Below are 19,636 nucleotides of genomic sequence, written 5' to 3'. Positions count from 1 at the left end.
TTTTCGTTTTTTATTGCATCTATTTGATTCTTCTCTCTTTTCTTCTTTATTAGTCTTGCTAGCGGTCCATCAATTTTGTTGATCTTTTCAAAAAACCAGCTCCTGGATTCATTAATTTTTTGAAGGGTTTTTTGTGTCTCTATTTCCTTCAGTTCTGCTCTGATTTTAGTTATTTCTAGCCTTCTGCTAGCTTTTGAATGTGTTTGCTCTTGCTTTTCTAGTTCTTTTAATTGTGATGTTAGGGAGTCAATTTTGGATCTTTCCTGCTTTCTCTTGTGGGCATTTAGTGCTATAAATTTCCCTCTACACACTGCTTTGAATGTGTCCCAGAGATTCTGGTATGTTGTGTCTTTGTTCTCGTTGGTTTCAAAGAACGTCTTTATTTCTGCCTTCATTTCATTATGTACCCAATAGTCATTCAGGAGCAGGTTGTTCAGTTTCCATGTAGTTGAGCGGTTTTGAGTGAGTTTCTTAATCCTGAGTTCTAGTTTGATTGCACTGTGGTCTGAGAGACAGTTTGTTATAATTTCTGTTCTTTTACATTTGCTGAGGAGAGCTTTACTTCCAACTATGTGGTCAATTTTGGAATAGGTGTGGTGTGGTGCTGAAAAAAATGTATATTCTGTTGACTTGGGGTGGAGAGTTCTGTAGATGTCTATTAGGTCCACTTTATGTAGAGCTGAGTTCAATTCCTGGATATCCTTGTTAACTTTCTGTCTCGTTGATCTGTCTAATGCTGACAGTGGGGTGTTAAAATCTCCCATTATTATTGTGTGGGAGTTTAAGTCCCTTTGTAGGTCACTCAGGACTTGCTTTATGAATCTGGGTGCTCCTGTGTTGGGTGCATATATATTTAGGATAGTTAGCTCTTCTTGTTGAATTGATCCCTTTACCATTATGTAATGGCCTTCTTTGTCTCTTTTGATCTTTGTTGGTTTAAAGTCTATTTTATCAGAGACTAGGATTGCAACCCCTGCCTTTTTTTGTTTTCCAGTTGCTTGATAGATCTTCCTCCATCCCTTTATTTTGAGTCTATGTGTGTCTCTGCACGTGAGATGGGTTTCCTGAATACAGCACACTGATGGGTCCTGACTCCTTATCCAGTTTGCCAGTCTGTGTCTTTTGATTGGAGCATTTAGCCCATTTACATTTAACGTTAATATTGTTATGTGTGAATCTGATCCTGTCATTATGATGTTAGTTGGTTATTTTGCTCGTTAGTTGCTATAGTTTCTTCCTAGTCTCGATGGTCTTTACAATTTGGCATGTTTTTGCAGTGGCTGGTACCGGTTGTTCTTTTCCATGTTTAGTGCTTCCTTCAGGAGCTCTTTAGGGCAGGCCTGGTGGTGACAAAATCACTCAGCGTTTGCTTGTCCGTAAAGTGTTTTATTTCTCCTTCACTTATGAAGCTTAGTTTGGCGGGATAGGAGATTCTGGGTTGAAAATTCTTTTCTTTAAGAATGTTGAATATCGGCCCCCACTCTCTTCTGGCTTGTAGAGTTTCTGCTGAGAGATCAGCTGTTAGTCTGATGGGCTTCCCTTTGTGGGTAACCCGACCTTTCTCTCTGGCTGCCCTTAACATTTTTTCTTTCATTTCAACTTTGGTGAATCTGACAATAATGTGTCTTGGAGTTGCCCTTCTCGAGGAGTATCTTTGTGGCGTTCTCTGTATTTCCTGAATCTGAATGCTGGCCTGCCTTTCTAGATTGGGGAAGTTCTCCTGGATAATATCTTGCAGAGTGTTTTCCAACTTGGTTCCATTCTCCCCATCATTTTCAGGTACACCAATCAGACGTAGGTTTGGTCTTTTCACATAGTCCCAAATTTCTTGGAGGCTTTGTTCATTTCTTTTTATCCTTTTTTCTCTAAACTTCCCTTCTCTCTTCATTTCATTCATTTCATCTTCCATCAGCGATACCCTTTCTTCCAGTTGATCGCATCTGCTACTGAGGCTTCTGCAATCTTCGCGTAGTTCTCGAAACTTGGCTTTCAGCTCCATCAGCTCCTTGAAGCCCTTCTCTCCATTGGTTATTCTAGTTATCCATTCTTCTAATTTTTTTTCAAAGTTTTTAACTTCTTTCCTGTTGTTTTGAATTTCCTCTCGTAGCTCAGAGTAGTTTGATCGTCTGAAGCCTTCTTCTCTCAACTCATCAAAGTCATCCTCCATCCAGCTTTGTTCCGTTGCTGGTGAGGAACTGCGTTCCTTTGGAGGAGGAGAGGTGCTCTGTTTTTTAGAGTTTCCAGTTTTTTTGGTCTGTTTTTTCCCCATCTTTGTGGTTTTATCTACTTTTTGTCTTTGATGGTGGTGATGTACAGATGGGTTTTTGGTGTGGATGTCCTTTCTGTTTGTTAGTTTTCCTTCTACCAGACAGGACCCTCAGCTGCAGGTCTGTTGGAGTTTACTAGAGGTGCACTCCAGACCCTGTTTGGCTGGGTGTCAGCAGCGGTGGCTGCAGAACAGCAGATTTTCGTGAGACCACAAATTCAGCTGTCTGATAGTTCCTCTGAAAGTTTTGTCTCAGAGAAGTACCGGGTTGAATGAGGTGTCAGTCTGTCCCTACTGGGGGGGTGCCTCCCAGTTAGGCTGCTCAGGGGTGAGGGACCCACTTTAGGAGGCAGTCTGACCGTTCTCAGATCTCCAGCTGCATGCTGGGAGAACCACTACTCTCTTCAAAGCTGTCAGTCAGACAGGGACATTTAAGTCTGTGGAAGTTCTTGCAGAGTTTTTGTTTGTCTGTGCCCTGCCCCCAGAGGTGGAGCCTACAGAGGCAGGCAGGCCTCCTTGAGCTGTGGTGGGCTCCACCCAGTTCGAGCTTCCTGGCTGCTTTGTTTACCTAAGCAAGCCTGGGCAATGGCGGGCGCCCCTCCCCCAGCCTCGCTGCCGCTTCGCAGCTTGATCTCAGACTGCTGTGCTAGCAATTAGCGAGACTCCGTGGGCATAGGACCCTCCGAGCCAGGTGCGGGACACAATCTCCTAGTGTGCCGTTTTCCAGGCCCGTTGGAAAAGCGCAGTATTAGGATGGGACTGACCCGATATTCCAGGTGCCGTCTGCTTCCCCTTTCTTTGACTAGGAAAGGGAACTCCCTGACCCCTTGCGCTTCCCGAGTGAGGCAATGCCTCGCCCTGCTTCGGCTCGCGCACAGTGCGCTTCACCGACTGTCCTGCACCCACTGTTAGGCACTCCCTAGTGAGATGAAACCGGTACCTCAAGCAGAAATGCAGAAATCACCCGTCTTCTGTGTCGCTGGGGCTGGGAGCTGGAGACCGGAGCTGTTCCTATTCGGCCATCTTGGCTCCACCCATCGATATTTTAAAATTTTTGACATTTGTCCACCATGTTTCACTGACATAATGAAATCTTTTTTAGTGTACCTTGAAAACTTTTATTGAAGAAGGAATGAAATATTGAGTTTTCAAAGACAGATAAGTTAGAATACAGGATTAGATAAAATTGCATTACCTATTATAATTAAATTATTATCAAAACTAGATAAATATTCAAATGTATAAAGTGAAATATTCAAATGTGTAATATAACAAGGGAATTCATATAGTTTTACATGTGGAAAAAGCAATTTAACTAAAAAAAGATGATTTAGATGCATATGGACTTACAAATGCCTGATCTAACACTGTATTTTTTTACTTAATTAATTTTGGTCTCATCAAATTTTCCAGTAACCCAGACAACTTTCCAGTTACCCAGCTAAAATTTCTGTAGTCAAAGGCTTAAATTTCATTAGGTGGCTGGCAAAGTCAACCCTACCTGGTCACAAAATTAGCTTTCGTTTGCTAGGACTAAGTTTCATTTGCTTTGTACCACACTTTTGACTGTTTGGTAAAGACATTGATATTCCATAGGAAATAAAATTTCTAGAACTTGGGAAGCAATGTAAATGAAAAAATTATTTTTGAAAAATAATTCTGAGTTCTTAATGTATCTTTTTTGTTTGTTTTTCTAGTTTAAAATATAGCTTTGGGTATAATGAAGAGAATTAAGGGAGGGAGATTCTCTTTTTAAAACATGTTTCTATGAAATAATAAATTACCAAAAGTGGAGAATAACTCTTGTAGGTTAAAGTTATGCCTTTTGGTTATCAGTTGTCTTATGGAATTAAGAAATTAAAAATTAAATAATTTATCCCCCTCATAAGATATTAAATGGATCTTCTGAAATCATTATAGTAAAGTCTTAATTAAATCTAGTGTCTAACAATAGTTGATTCAAAATATTCACATTTTTGTGTGTAAGAGAAACCTTTGAGAGTTCAATACTTATTTTATTTTTAGTTTTATTTATATGCCTTATTCAGTAGAGCACACAAATGTAATGTAATCTGCCTCAATACATGTGTATTATATAACTCTTTAAGTAGTATTCAGATAGGTATATAATTGTGTGGGCATGTGATGACTACAGCTCAACGTGTACTGATTCTGGTCAAAACCAAGAGGGTAAATTTTCCGATTATATCTGATAGCAATTGTTAAGTGATTCCCCCCAAAGATGTTTACCCTGAGAATTTTTAGTTGGATTCTACGTAATCAATCTTTTAGTGAATGATAAGTTAGTATGTGGTTGTAGAAATATCACATTTTCAAACTCTGTAATTTTGTTCCTTTTACAATTATAAAGCTGAGTCTGCAGATGAATGGAGGGGTTCAACTATTCCAGAGTACCTGAATTCATGTTACTTGGACTTAATGATTCTCCTGAACTCCAGATACTCCTTTTTGTGGTGTTTTCTGTCTTCTATTGAATGACCATGTTGGCCAGCTGCCTGATTTTGCTCACTGTCCTATCCACCTCACTCCTTCACTCTCCCATGTACTTCCTGCTCAGCAACCTGTCTCTCATTGACGTGCCTGTCCTCCTTTGCCACACCAAAGATGATTATGGACTTTTTTGCTCTGCGTAAGACCATCTCTTTTGAAGGCTGCATTTCTCAGATCTTTTTTTTGCACCTCTTCACCGGGACTGAGATTGTGCTGCTGATCTCCATGTCTTTTGACAGGTATATTGCCATATGTAAACCTCTCCATTATTCAACAATTATGAGCCAAAGAGTGTGTGTTGAGCTTGTGGCAGTTTCTTGGACAGTGGGCTTTCTGCATACAATGAGCCAATTGGCTTTTACCCTCTATTTGCCCTTCTGTGGTCCCAATGTTGTAGACAGTTTTTTCTGTGATCTTCCTTTGGTCATCCAGCTAGCTTGTATGGATATTTATGTTCTTGGGATCTTCATGATTTCAACCAGTGGTGTGATTGCTCTTATAGGTTTTCTGCTTTTGCTCACCTCCTACATCATTGTTCTTATTACTGTCAGGGACTACTCCTCCACAGGATCCTCCAAGGCTCTTTCTATCTGTACAGCCATTTTATTGTTGTGTTAATGTTCTTTGGGCCCTGTATTTTCATTTATGTGTGGCCTTCCCCAAACTTCCTGGGAGACAAAATTCTCTCTGTTTTCTATACCATCTTCACTCCCTTTCTGAATCCACTTATCTATACTTTGAGAAACCAGGAAGTGAAGACAGCAATGAAGAAGAAACTGAATATTCAGTATTTCAGTCTTGGGAAAACTGCTCCGTGATACTTCATGCAATGAATACAGATCTCCTTTGTGAGATATAATATCAACACTTATGTTCTTAGAGCAATCAAAAAATTAAACTTAGAATTTACCTTTCAAATCATTTAGCTTAAATTTATGAAAAGAATCAGGGATAAGAAATGTGCGACATCTTGACGAAAAGTTAGCACAGTGTTTACAAACCTTTAGAGTTATGGGTCTATTTGATAATCTGGAATGTAAAGGTTATTTTCATAGAAAAATGAACATATCATCAAAATTGTGAACATAAATTCAGGACTTCATAGACCTCTGGATCCTACAAACATACCTCGGATTAAGACTACTTAAGCCTGAGATAAAATATGAATCTTCTGTTTTCTAATCCGGAATATTCCCATTCTGTACAGCCTTGTGGTACTCTGATGGTGTTTAGATTAATTTAGAACTATAGTTAGCAGTGTAGGACAAAAGAAGTATAACACTGGAAATAGTTTTATGGGAAAATTTATACTGTGAAGAGATTCTTTTAGGTAATGTTCAACAATCTTGATTTAAGGGGTTCAGTTGTTTGAGGTCTGTGTCAACTTTGAAAATAAGAGAACAGTTCAAAGATTCAGAAATTTAACAATACAGTTTCTTAATAGGTGTTTATACCACTATCACACTTCATAATTAATATAGCAAATAAATAATAATTTGTAAAGTTTAAATCATAGACAGTAAACTACTCAAATTTGACTGGCTTTCAAAATCTAGCTGAAAATTATAAGTATGATGAATTTATTTACTACCAAGACTCAATGTTTGGGAAAAATATTAGCTATTAAATTAATCATACGTTTTTCATTCCCAAAATAAATATTGCAGCATATTATTAGTCTTAGAAGAAGCTTTGCGTCTAATTTTCAACATAATGTAACCTGTGGAAAGAAAGGAAAAAAAGAATTTAAGAAATACATAGCATGATTCTCCCTAATTTGGTATATTACTGATCATGTTCAATAGGTTTTTTATTACAAGAGAGTCTTTGGAAATCAGCCAGCCAGTCCAGTTTTCTAACAGCTGAAGTACTGAAGGTCCAGAGAATTCACAGAACAAATTTAAGGCTGAATCACTGTAAGGGGCAAAGACATTTCTCTAGACAAACATGGACCCTGGAATTAAATCTTTCTTCTGTCATTTCCTAGTTGTATTATCCCTGGGGATTCACTTTACCTCTCTCCCTTTTTCATCTCTAAAAAGATTGTAAAAGGTAAATTAAATATTTGTCATGACTGTTTTATGGAAAGTATACAGAATGGGTTCTAAACATGTCATTTCTATTTCCCTATAACTTCTTCCCAAAATACATCTTATATTAAAGTAGTGTGCCTTTGAAGAATAACTTCTTTCAAAAAAAATCACTAGCAGGTTAAATTCGATATTCTAGTTTTAGGATGTTTCTAAGACTGCAGCTTGTTAAGACATATGACAGCAAAACAAATAGAACGTTTTCCAGTTTTTCATTACTAATACGGTTGGGGTGAAAAAATTAGGTTAGATTGCATGGTATTTTGATATACTGATAAAAATGTTCTACTTAAAATGACTGACGTATATAAAAAGAGTTCTGGAAGCAATCAGTCATCATAGATTTGAACAGCGAGTAGTATGAGAAAAACACGACTTTGCCTTGCAAAGAAAGAAATGGCATTAATAGTTTTGCCACTTAAAAGTCCAAGATAATTGTAAAACATGCTTCAACACAACCTCCAAGCCAAATATTTAACATTAAATAATGTGCAGAAGCTTATGAAGAAATGTAGTGTTGGAGCTAGATAGAAAACCACATTTTAAATTTGAAACACTAGTTCATTTTAACAAATTATAAACTCTTCCTTATGTCAGCTAAGCAAATAAAAAAAAGGTTAAGGTGGAAATGTACTTTTACCTCATTTTGACTTTTCTGCCAAAATTCTCATCTTTGTTTTTGAATATAAATCTCTGCTCCTGAAATGTCAATCTTTAGTTCAATAATTATTTGTTGAACATCTTCTCTGTTTCAGGCCCTCGCTGGATGCCGGAGATCCACTAAAATACACCATCTGTTTCTCTGTCTTTGAGGGACATGTATCCAGCAATTAGTTAGATCAGTCCGTTGTAGATGTCAATTCCAGTGTCACAAATTTCTTGTTTTGCAACGTTGAGCAAGTTTTTTTCGATGTTTCTAAGCCTCATTTTTTTTACCTACAAAATGTGGTAATAATATTTAACCATTAATAATGTGAAAATTAAGCAAAAATACATGTAATATATTTAACAATGCTTGGTGTTCATTAATGCTTTAATAAATACTAACTATATTATTGTTATTGTTGCTGTTGTGTTAAACATGCATAAGATAGCAGGTACTAGAATGGAAATAAGGGTTCTTACTTGAAATTAAATGGCAGAATTTCATACTGTAATAGGATCTATCAATTCACCTAGTATTAATTATTGTTAAAATACTGGATTTTTGTCAATTATTATTAGTCTTTGATGCATTTCTGTAGTTAGCATTGTCCTTTGTATGTGTTGGCCTTTGCTTATTTTACCAAAGAAGTATTATACTTTTGGCGTTTCTTATTTTGAATTGAAGAATATGCCAAGATTGCATAAAAGGGAAAAATAATAAATGCACTATGTTCAATAGGTCAATGTCTTGGTTTTTGTTTTTTGTTTTCTTTCGCAATGATTTTAAATTAAATAAACATAGTTAAAAAGTCTGAAGTATTTTGTCCCTCATCTCTTACCCATTCAAAAGATAGTAATGGAAAAGCTTTCTTACATATATTAACTCAGAAGTAAATGACTTAATAGTTATCTATTGAATTTTTTAAAAACACGTTAATAAGCAAGGCAGACTTTGTCCACATTTATAAAAATATAATAAATTGTTTATTTTGAGACATGGTAGAATGTACTGTTCAGGAAATTGTTAAAAATAGAACCATAAAATTAAAGCATGAAGTGAGACATTTCATCTGACTAATAAAGCCCTAAAGCTGGAGAATAAATATCTAATCTCTACCAGAGAATTTTTGGTAGTAGAATTCATTTGGGGGGGAATCAGTTAAGCCCTGAACTGTGCCCTCAAAGCCTTACTCATGGAGCCTAGTTAAAATTTCTGCATAAATACAGCATGTCAGATTAGCCATTCTTCCAACATGTTACACATGCCAGTATCTGAATATGGCTCTCACATTTGCAGTACCCTTGACTCTTCCTCAGACTGCAGTTTAGGTGACTCACTCTAGAGCCCTTTTCATCAAAGAAGGAAGATGAGTCAGAGGTACAAAGAGAAGAAATTGGAGGTAGAATGAGAGGAAAAATGGATGTAGTCAAATAAATAATTAGCTATTAATAAATTCACAATTTTGAGTCCCCCTTTTTTCTCATCCGCTACTCCATACAATCCACTAAATAGTCCTCCTATTTTAAGTATATATATTGACTTAATTTATGTCTCTTCATTCTCTGCTGCCATCTCCCTAGACAAGGCAGTCTCTACTGCATAGTACTACCACCTCACAGTATACTATTATAGGGTAGTACATAGAGTACTGCTTAGTCAATACCATTGCAACGGCCTGCGAGTTGGCCTCTCTACCTTTCTCCTCATGGTTTCCCATCTTCATTCTCCACATAACAGCAAGAAGTATTTCCAAAACATAAATGTGAGCACGAGGAACAGTGAAGCACAGGTTGAGTTCTTCATCTGTATATCATATACTCTCAAGAGGTCTAGGAATAGAATCCAGGAGGTCTGGGAACCTAGGTGAAAAAAATCACACATGTATTTTTTACTAATATCTAATTGACATGTAACATTAATTATGAATGTAATCAGTATTATCAGTACTTGTGATAATGTCATCACAAATATATTTATGTAATAAAAAGCTGTTGCAGAAATCTCACAAGATTGTTAAAGATCACTATTTCATTTTACTTTTTGACTTTTAAGTTCAGAGGTACAAGTGCAGGTTTGTTACACAGATAAACTTGTGTCATGGGGGTTTGCTGCACAGGTTACTTCATCACCCAGGTATTAAGCCTACTAATCATTAGTTATTTTTCCTGATCCTCTCCCTCCTCCTAGCCTCCTCCCTCTGAAAGGCCCCAGTGTCTGTTGTTCTTCTTTGTGTCCATGTGTACTTAATGTTTAGCTCTTACTTATACGTGAGAACATGCAGTATTTGGTCTTCTGTTTCTGTGTTAGTTAGCTAAGGATAATGACTTCCAGCTCCATCCATTTCCTGGCAAAGGACATGATCTCATTCTTTTTATGGCTGCATAGTATTCCATGGTGTATATGTACTACATTTTCTTTATCCAGTCTATCATTGATAGACATTTATGTTGATTCCATGTCCTTGATATTGTGAATAGAGCTGCAATGAACATATAAACGCATAGGTATTCATAATAGAATAATTTATATTGCTTTAGGTATACACCCAGTAATGGGATTGCTGGGTTAAATGGTATTTCTGTCTTTAGGTCTTTTTGAGGAATTGCCACACTGTCTTCCACAATGGCTGAACTAATTTACACCCCCTCCAACAGTGTGTTAGTGTTCCCTTTTCTCTACAACCTCGACAACATCTGTTATTTTTTGACTCTTTAGTAACAACCATTCTGACTGCTGTGAGACGGTATCTCATTGTGGTTTTTACTTACATTTCTCTAATAATCAGTGATGTTGAGTTTTTTTATTTTATTTTATTGTTATTATACTTTAATTTTTAGGGTGCATGTTTAAAATATGATTATTGGCTGCATGTATGTCTTCTTTTGAAAATTCTTCATGTCCTTTGCTCACTTTTGAATGGGTTGTTATTTTCTTGTAAATTTGTTTAAGTTCCTTATAAATGACAGATATTAGACCTTTGTAAGATGCATAATTTGAAAAAATTTTCTCCTTTTCTGTAGGTTGTGTGTTTACTCTGTTGATAGTTTCTTTTGCTGTGCAGAAGCTCTTTGGTTTAATTAGATCTCATTCATCAATTTTTGCTTTTGTTGTAATTGCTTTTGGCATTTTTGTCATGAAATCTTTTCCCGTGCCTATGCCCTGAATGGTATTGCCTAGGTTGTCTACCAGGGATTTTATAGTTTTGGGTTTTACATTTAAGTCTTTTAACCATCTTGAGTTAATTTTTGTATATGGTATAAAGAAGGAGTTCAGTTTCAATCTGCTGCATATAGCTAGCCAGTTATCCCAACACCATTTATTGAATAGAGAATTCGTTTTCCATTGCTTGTTTTTGTCAGGTTTGTCAAATATCAGATAGTTGCAGGTGTGTGGTCTTATTTCTGGGTTCTCTATTCTGTTTCATTAGTCTATGTGTCTATTTTTGTACCAGTACCAAACTGTTTTAGTTACTGTAGCCCTGTAATATAGTTTGAATTCAGGGAGCGTGATGCCTTCACCTTTGTTACTTTTGCTTAGGATTGCCTTGATTATTCAGTCTCTTTTATGGTTCTATATGAATTTTAAAATAGTTTTCTCTAGTTCTGTGAAGAATATCAATGGTAGTTTGATGGAAATAGCACTGTATCTATAAATTGCGTTGGGCAGTATGGCCCTTTTAATGATATTGATTCTTCCTATCCATGAGCGTGGAGTATTTTTCCATTTGTTTGTGTCATCTCTGGTTTCTTTGAGCAGTGTTTTGTAGTTCTCCTTGTAGAAATATTTCACTTCCTTAGTTAGCTTTATTCCTAGGTATTTTATTCTTTTTGTGACAATTGCAAATGGAATTTCATTCCTGATTTAGCTGTCAGCTTGACTGTTTTTCATGTATAGGAATATTAGTGATTTCTGAACATTGATTTTGTATCCCAAGAATTTGCTAAAGTTGTTTATCAGCTTAAGAATCTTTTGGGCTGAGACTATGGGGTTTTCCAGATACAGGATCATGTCGTCTGCAAATAGGGATAGTTTGACTTCCTCTCTTCCTATCTGAATGCCCTGTATTTCTTTCCCTTGCCTAATCGCCCTGGCCAGAACTTCCAATACTATGTTGAATAGGAGTGGTAAGAGAGGGCAACCTTGTCTTGTGCCAGTTTTCAAGCGGAATGCTTCCAGCTTTTGCCCACTCAGTATAATGTTGGCTGTGTGTTTGTCATATATGGCTCTTAATATTTTGAGGTATGTTCCTTCAAAGTCTAGTCTGTTGAGTGTTTTTGCCATGAAGGAATGCTGACTTTTATTGAAAGCCTTTTCTGCATCTATTTGAGATAATCATGTGGTTTTTGTTTTTAGTTCTGTTTATGGATCATTACTATTTTAAAATTGGTTTAGCTATTAGATTGTCACTAGATCTTATTCAGTATGTTCAGAAAGCACTTGTATTACTATGTCACAATTGAAAAAATATTTGAATACTACAGTTTAGTATAATTGATTTTCTTTGTGTTCTTATATTCTTAAGTTTAATTTATTTTTAATTGACAGTAATTCTACATATTTATGTGGTACATAGTGATATCATACATACAACATGTAGAGATCAGATCAGGGTAGTTAGCATACCCATCATTTCAAACATTTATCATTTTTTGTTGGGTATATTTGATATCTTTTCTTCTAGCTATTTGAAAATATAAAAAATATTATTTTTGGCTATAGTCATCCTACAGTTCTATAAAACATAAGAGCTTATGTCTGTAATCTAGCTGTGATTTTGTGTCCTTTAACAAATATCTCCCTTCCTCCTTTTTTCTCTACATTTTTCAGCCTCTAGTAATCTCTATTCTGCTTTTTCTTTTTCCTTCTGTAAGATCAACTTTTTTTTCTTTTCTTTTTATTTTTGAGACGGAGTCTCGCCCTGTTGCCTAGGCTGGAGTGCAATAGCACAATCTCTGCTCACTGCAACCTCCACCTCTGGGGTTCAAGCGATTCTCCTGCCTCAGCCTCCCAGAATAGCTCGGAATACAGGCACCCACAACCATGCCTGGCTAATTTTTGTATTTTTAGTAGAGACAGGGTTTTGCCATGTCGGCCAGGCTGGTCTCAAACTCCTGACAGGTGATCCGCCCGCTTCGGCCTCCCAAAGTGCTGTGATTTACAGGCGTGAGCCACTGCTACTGGTCAAGATTAACTTTTTAAAATTTCCACATAAGAATGAGAACATGTGATGAACAGCTATTTGTTCCTGCTTTATTTCACTTAACATAATGTACCCCAGTCCCATACATGTTGTTGGAAATAACATGAATTCGTTATTTTTATAGCTGAGTAATATTCCATTGTATATATGTACTGCATTAAAAAAAATCTCTTCATCTGCTGTCAGACACGGGTTGATTCCATGTCTTGGTTATTGTGAATAGTGCTGCAATAAATATGAGGCTACCAATGTCTCTTTGATATATTGATTTTCTTTCCTTTGGATAAATGCCCAGTAGTGGGATGGATGGATCATATGATAGTTCTATTCGTAGTTTTTGTTTTGTTTTGTTTTTAAACGGAAACTCTGTATCGTTCTTTGTAGTGGCTGTGCTAGTTTATATTCCCACCAATAGCATATAAGAGTTCTCTTTTCTGGCTCACGCCTGTAATCCCAGCAGTTTGGGAGGCCAAGACGGGAGGATCCCGAGGTCAGGAGATTGAGACCATCCTGGCTAACACAGTGAAACCCTGTCTCTACTAAAAATACAAAAAATTAGCCGGGCATGGTGGTGGGCGCCTGTAGTCCCAGCTACTCGGGAGGCTGAGGCAGGAGAATAGTGTGAACCTGGGAGGCAGAGCCTGCAGTGAGCCGAGATCGCAACACTGCACTCCACCCTGGGCGACAAAGCAAAGCGAGACTCCGTCTCAAAAAAAAAAAAAAGAGTTCTTTTTTCTCCACATCCTCACCAGAATTTATTATTTTGTCTTTTTGATAATAGCCATCCTAACTGGGGTGAGAAAACCTATCACTGTGGTTTTGATTTGCACTTTCCTGATGATAAGTGATGCTGAGCATTTCTTCCATGTATTTATTGGCCATTTGTAATTCCCTGTGTATTTTATCTTATGTGTGCAAGATATTATTCTGAGAAGGGTTCAGACTTCACCAAACTTCCAAAGGGATATATGATGCATTTGTATATGCGCACACACACACACACACACAGCTAGGAACCCCTGGAGTGGGGATGGAGAGCACCATAATTGAAACTGGATTGCCTGATTTGAATCTAGCTTTTCACCATTTACCAGGTTTGTGGCTTGGGGAATTAGCTTCTCTATTCTAATTTTCTCATCATCTTCTAAGCAGAGTTTGTAAGTTAGCACGCTGCAAGCCACAACTGTCCTCTATTCCCAACATGTTTTGTGTTCCCTCAATTTATAAAGAAATCAAGTTAATTACCAAAATTAGGTAGTGGAAAATTTCACAAACAAATACAGATTTATTTATTTTCATGAAAAATGAAACAAGTAAATACAAGCCTGCCAATATTTGACCAGAATTCCAAGTTGCAGCTGAGCTTTTAGATCGAATTACAACCAGAGACCTCATCTCTCTGTTTTGTTTTGCACCAGGCCACTCCATTCATATATATTACACCAGCAATTCTGCCTGTATGAATAGAGCAGCCTGGTGCAAAACAGAACACGCCCTTTCTACTACCATACCTACAACTTTTCTTTGCATCTCTAAGTCTCACTTTACTGTAATCCACCCTTGTTCCTAGCCTTTCATGCCTTACTCTCAACAAACATAGCATTTGTTGAATCACCAGGAATATGATGTTCTTACAAATTAATCCTATATGAGACATTAGGTCAAGCAGGGTTATAGAATCTGTTATACATCTATCCCCTTCTTGTTTTATACCTCTCTCCCCTTGTGTCCTGATTCGTTTTCTGTTTGTCCTCTAGCACAAATCTGTTTTCAGTCATTGGCATTTCACCATACATTGAAGAGCTATGCTAGCTCTTCCAAGGATATGTCTAATTACAAGATGACGGGATTTTTCTCTACGTGAAGTATCTCTGAATTAGTTAGTAGGGAGGAGATGACTGTCATAAGTTGGATTTTCTGCCTGTTAGGCTCCTCTCAGTAAAGATAATCCAGGAAATGTTTTTTTGGCCCTTTTTACATGTCAGAATTTGTGAGATGTACTGAGGAAACAGAAATGATAATACAACTTTCCTATCCTTGAAGAGATTATATTCTAACAAGAGGAAAGATAATTGCCATGGTATAAATTTGCATGTGGTGATATAGGAACCTAGGAAAAGGCACGTCTAAATGTCCCTGGCAAAGTCAGAGTAAGCTTGGAGATCAGAGGTAGTGCTGAATTTGAGATCTGGATGACAGGTTGGAGTAAAATAAGCCAGGAAAGGAAGAGCATGGACAAAGGCAGGGGAGCATAAAATGCCCAATGAATTCAGGAGCTACATTTGGTTTACTATTTCTGGAGCACAATATATTAAGTTAGTAGTAGTGGAAAGAGAATCTGTGCTGATAAGAGGTGGTCAGAGCCATGGATGCTACTATAACAAAGACATTAGGCCTATTGTAGAGGTAATGGGGAAGCATTGATTAAGTGGGGGCAGACTACCAGCAGCTGCTTAACTTTTGTCCAGTTTCTGCTGTGAGAACTTTTTACAGACTTCTCGAGTGATTTGCTGAGGAAGTTTTATCTTATTTTTCTCTGTAGTGGATAAAAGGGTGCCAAACATACAGTCTGCACTTGAAGACTATATTGGAGCTACAGAAGAAAAGTTATCCTTGTTCTTCTTGTCTCTTTCCACCCCTCCTGTATAACTTTGAATTTGCTTGTTTGACCAACATACTGAGACTTGGCTTATGTGGAGTTATTTGGACTATTAGCCTAGTAATTTCCAGACTGAAGTCTCTCTTTTCCCTCTTATTACCTTCTTTCCTCATCACCTTATGTCTTGAAGCAACTTCTCAGAGTCTCTCTACCTCCCATACTCTGAAATGACCTTATTGGTGTCTAGAAATCTGTTCCTCTGCGTTGCAATTCTTGCATTTTCACTGCTGTGGCAGTTGGTGGAAGCCTAGACATTAAGATGATAGAACACCTGGAGGGGAGGAGGAAAGATTGCCGAAGACATCTAGATATCCCTCATGAGGGAGGCACTGCTCAGCACTTGTTTTCCCAGGTGTGAAATATTCTGACTTGACACTAGTTTTGACAATTTTCATCCACTATTGATGAATATCATATATTTATTTATTCTCAAATATTTATTACTAAAAGTTTATAATGTGATGGGCATTATTTTATGGATTACAGAAAAAATAGCAGTGAGGCTGGGAAATAGAAAGCAACAAATTAGTACAATGTAGGATTCTGCCTATCTCCTCAGCCCTATTTTGCATTTTTCTCCCCCTTGAACACTAACTTCCCTTGTCTTCTAGTGTGCCAGGCTCCATGCTGTTGGGGCCTTTTCCAAATGCTATTATATCTATGTAATCATATCCATTTGCTCAACCTGCCCATGTCCTGTACATGTACCCTCAGGACTAAACCTTGATGGAATTTCTCCAAGAAGACTTCCAATGACCACAGCAACCGGGGAAGTTTCCGGCATTATATGTTCTTTCGCTATTCTATACATGTTCCTAATAGTGCACAGCATAATTATAATTAGAAATGATTATGCTATTCTTTATTGAATACCTTCATATCCCCAGTCTAGACTGGAATTCCTTGAGGGTAGAGCGAAATACATCATATTCACGCTCTATTGCCAACAAGTAACAGAATGCTTGGCATACACAGATACTCGTGCACTTGTTGAAATATTAAATGAGCTGCAATGATAGAAGTATCTGCAGGTTAGTTTTGGAATATACAGGAGGGATTGGTCAATTATGACAGGCATAAAGGAAGGTTAATTGATGTAACAGATTGTGGTGATAGTCTAGTAGAATCTTAAAATAGGATCTTAGGACAGCAAGGTTGAGGGAAGAACATTCTAGGATAAAAGAAGAGCATATGCAAAATGTGGAGGGTAAAACAACATGATGTGTTCTGAGAAGTGGAACTCTTCCATCAGTTTAGAAGAAAAAGATGCTGGTTAGGAGACTGGTAAGATATGAATCTAAAGATTTAGGCATTTAGATAGACATTAAACTACTTATAAAGGCAATTTTCTATTTATAAATGTGCATACCTTTTGAAATAAAATCTTATTACTGAGGATTTATTCTATGAATACATCTGGATATGTAAAAAATGGTATATGTTCACTATTACTTATTGTGGCACTATAATAAAATAAATAGGAGAGAACTTCATTACCTATCAGTAAGATACAAATTAAATAAATTATCCATAGAGTGAAATAATATGAAATGGTAAAAATAATCAGAACTCTCTGTACTGATATTAAAAGCTTCCATACTACTAAGTAAACAAAAAAAGTTCAGATATGTAAAACGAATACTCATTTTAAATGATAAGAGGCAAAAAGTATTAATCTATAGTTGAATCTGCTTGTACTTGGTTAAAGAAATCACAGATATGGTAATAAAAATTAAATAAAATTAATAAAGTAGATTCAGATGCGTGTGTGTTTGTGCATGTGTATGCATACATGCAAGGGAAACTGGAGAGATAAGAGCAGTGATGGAAAGCACACTTTCAATTTTATATATTTTGATATTATTCTGATTTTTTCTTTTTTATTATATTACCTTATTTTTATTTTAGTATTATATCATGCATCAGTTTTATCTTCTTATCAAGGTTGATATACACCCGTTCTTTATAGAATTTCTTATCAATACCTTATTTAAATAGTTACATTTTAAATTATGAACATGACAATTTCAGCAAAAATAATGTACCAACTTTGTGCCAATGGTAGTGAAGGATGCAAAGGAAGGCAAAATCTAGTGCTCTGGAGAATCGTCCAATTTAGTCAGGAAGACATGCAGCACATAGCTAGGTGTAAGTGTAAGTATTTTACTATAGATCTACAACGTTCATGACATAATCTCAGCTACACAGGGCGATGGGAACACCTTAACTATTGTCAGGTAAAATACTAAGAAAATGTAAGTGATATTTTAGAAGTCAGTTATGCTCACTACCTGGGTGATGAGATCATTTATACCTCAAACTTCAGCATCATGCAATATACCCATGAAACAAACCTGTACATGTACCCTCTGAATATAACGTAAAAGTTGAATTTTTTTGTACATATTATGGGGTACGTGTGATGTTTTGATACAGGCATACAATGTGTAATGATCAAATGTGGGTAACTGAGGCATCCATAACCTCAAGCATTTATCATTTCTTTGTGTTAGGAGCATTCCAGTTCAACTCTTTTAGTTATTTTTAAATATACAGTAAATTATTGTTAATTATAGTCACCCTATTGTGCTACCGAATACTAGACCTTATTCCTTCTGTCTAACTGTATTTTTGTACCTATTAGCCATATCCTCTTTATCTCTCCATCCCCACTACCCTTCCCAGCCACCAGTAGCCATCATTCTATTCTCTCCATGAGTTCAATTTTTTTAGCTCCCGTATACGAGTGAGAACATGTGATACTTGTGTAAGTCAGCTTAATAGACAGCTTCTGAACAGCTTGACTAAAGAAACATACATTGCATTTTTTTCTTTTTTTTCCTAACTAATGTTGGTGAGGATGTGGATAAAAGGGAACACTTGTATGCTCTTGGTGGGAATGTAAACTCGTACAGCCACTATGGAGAACATTACGGAGGTTCCTTAAAAAACGAAAAGTACTACTACTATATAATCCAGCAATCTCATTCCTGGGTGTATATCCAAAATAAAGGAAATCAGTATATTGAAGAGAATCTGCTCTCTTATGTTTATTTCAGCACTATTCACAATAACCAAATATGGAATCAAACGAAGTGTCTATCAATGGACGAATGGATAATTAAACTGTGGTACACATACACAGTGAAATATTTTTCAGCTATACAAATGATGAAATCCTGTTATTTGCAAAAGCATGGGTGGAACTGGAGGACATCATGTTAAGTGAAGTAAATCAGGCATGAAAAGACAACTACCACATGTTCTCACTCATATTTCTCACTCATATCTCAGCTAAAAAAAAATTGAACTCATGGAGAGAGAAAGTAGAATCATGGCTACTGGAACTAGGAAGGGTAGTGGGGAGGGAGATATAAAGAGGATATGATTAATGGGTACAAAAATACAGTCAGACAGAAGGAATAAGGTCTAGTATTCGGTAGCACAATAGGGTGACTATAGTTAACTATAATTTATTGTGTATTTAAAAATAACTGAAAGAGTTGAACTGGAATGCTCCTAACACAAAGAAATGATAAACGATTGAGGTTATAGATGCCTCAGTGACCCAGATTTGATCATTACACATCGTATGCCTGTATCAAAACATCACATGTACCCTATAAATATATATATTATGTATTCATAGTATTTGAAACAGTACTACGATTTTTGAAACATGGGAACATGTTATCTATTAAAAACATACTGGAATTATAAAATGGAAGCAAGGAAGGAGAGACGGAAGGAAGAAAGGAAAGCAAGTCCAGATTAAATCCTGGCTCCACAATTTATCAGTGGTACAATGTTAGTTAAGTCACTTAAACTTTTCTCAATTTTTCCATGTCCAAAATAATAATAATAATAACAGTAATAATAATATATACCTCATACAATGTTAAGAATTCAGTTAATATTTAACATACAAACTTAATTAATTACAACATGTTCATTAATATATAATTAAGCATCTCTGGCAGAGCGTGATGCATATTGAATATGATATATTACATGTTAGTACAGTTTAATTTCCATCCTGAAGAGGATTGCTGTCTTGCCTCAGAGGCTTCTCAGGGCATTTCCTCTCAAAGCTCAGTGTCATTAACAGACACATGGTGATTAACCAGGTTCGCCAGAACCACTTGAGGGATATAAAATCAGGGGCTCATTTCCTACAGACTCCGAACTCACAGAACTGTGATTTCCTACTCAATTAACACACTTTTCATGGCCACGATACAGAATGTGTAACACATCTCTTGAT

At 36.5% G+C, this 19,636-nt stretch overlaps 1 pseudogene; it reads left to right on the top strand.

The window, feature by feature from the left end:
- The first annotated feature begins 4,653 nt into the window (after positions 1 to 4,653).
- Positions 4,654 to 5,595, top strand: LOC115833969 (annotated as a pseudogene).
- Positions 5,596 to 19,636: the final 14,041 nt, after the last annotated feature.

This window comes from Nomascus leucogenys, unplaced genomic scaffold, assembly GCF_006542625.1.
Source record: "Nomascus leucogenys isolate Asia unplaced genomic scaffold, Asia_NLE_v1 001487F_34563_qpd_obj, whole genome shotgun sequence".
Lineage (NCBI taxonomy): Eukaryota > Metazoa > Chordata > Mammalia > Primates > Hylobatidae > Nomascus > Nomascus leucogenys.
The sequence above is the reverse complement of the archived record's forward strand: the minus strand, read 5'-3'. Positions and strand labels throughout refer to the sequence as shown.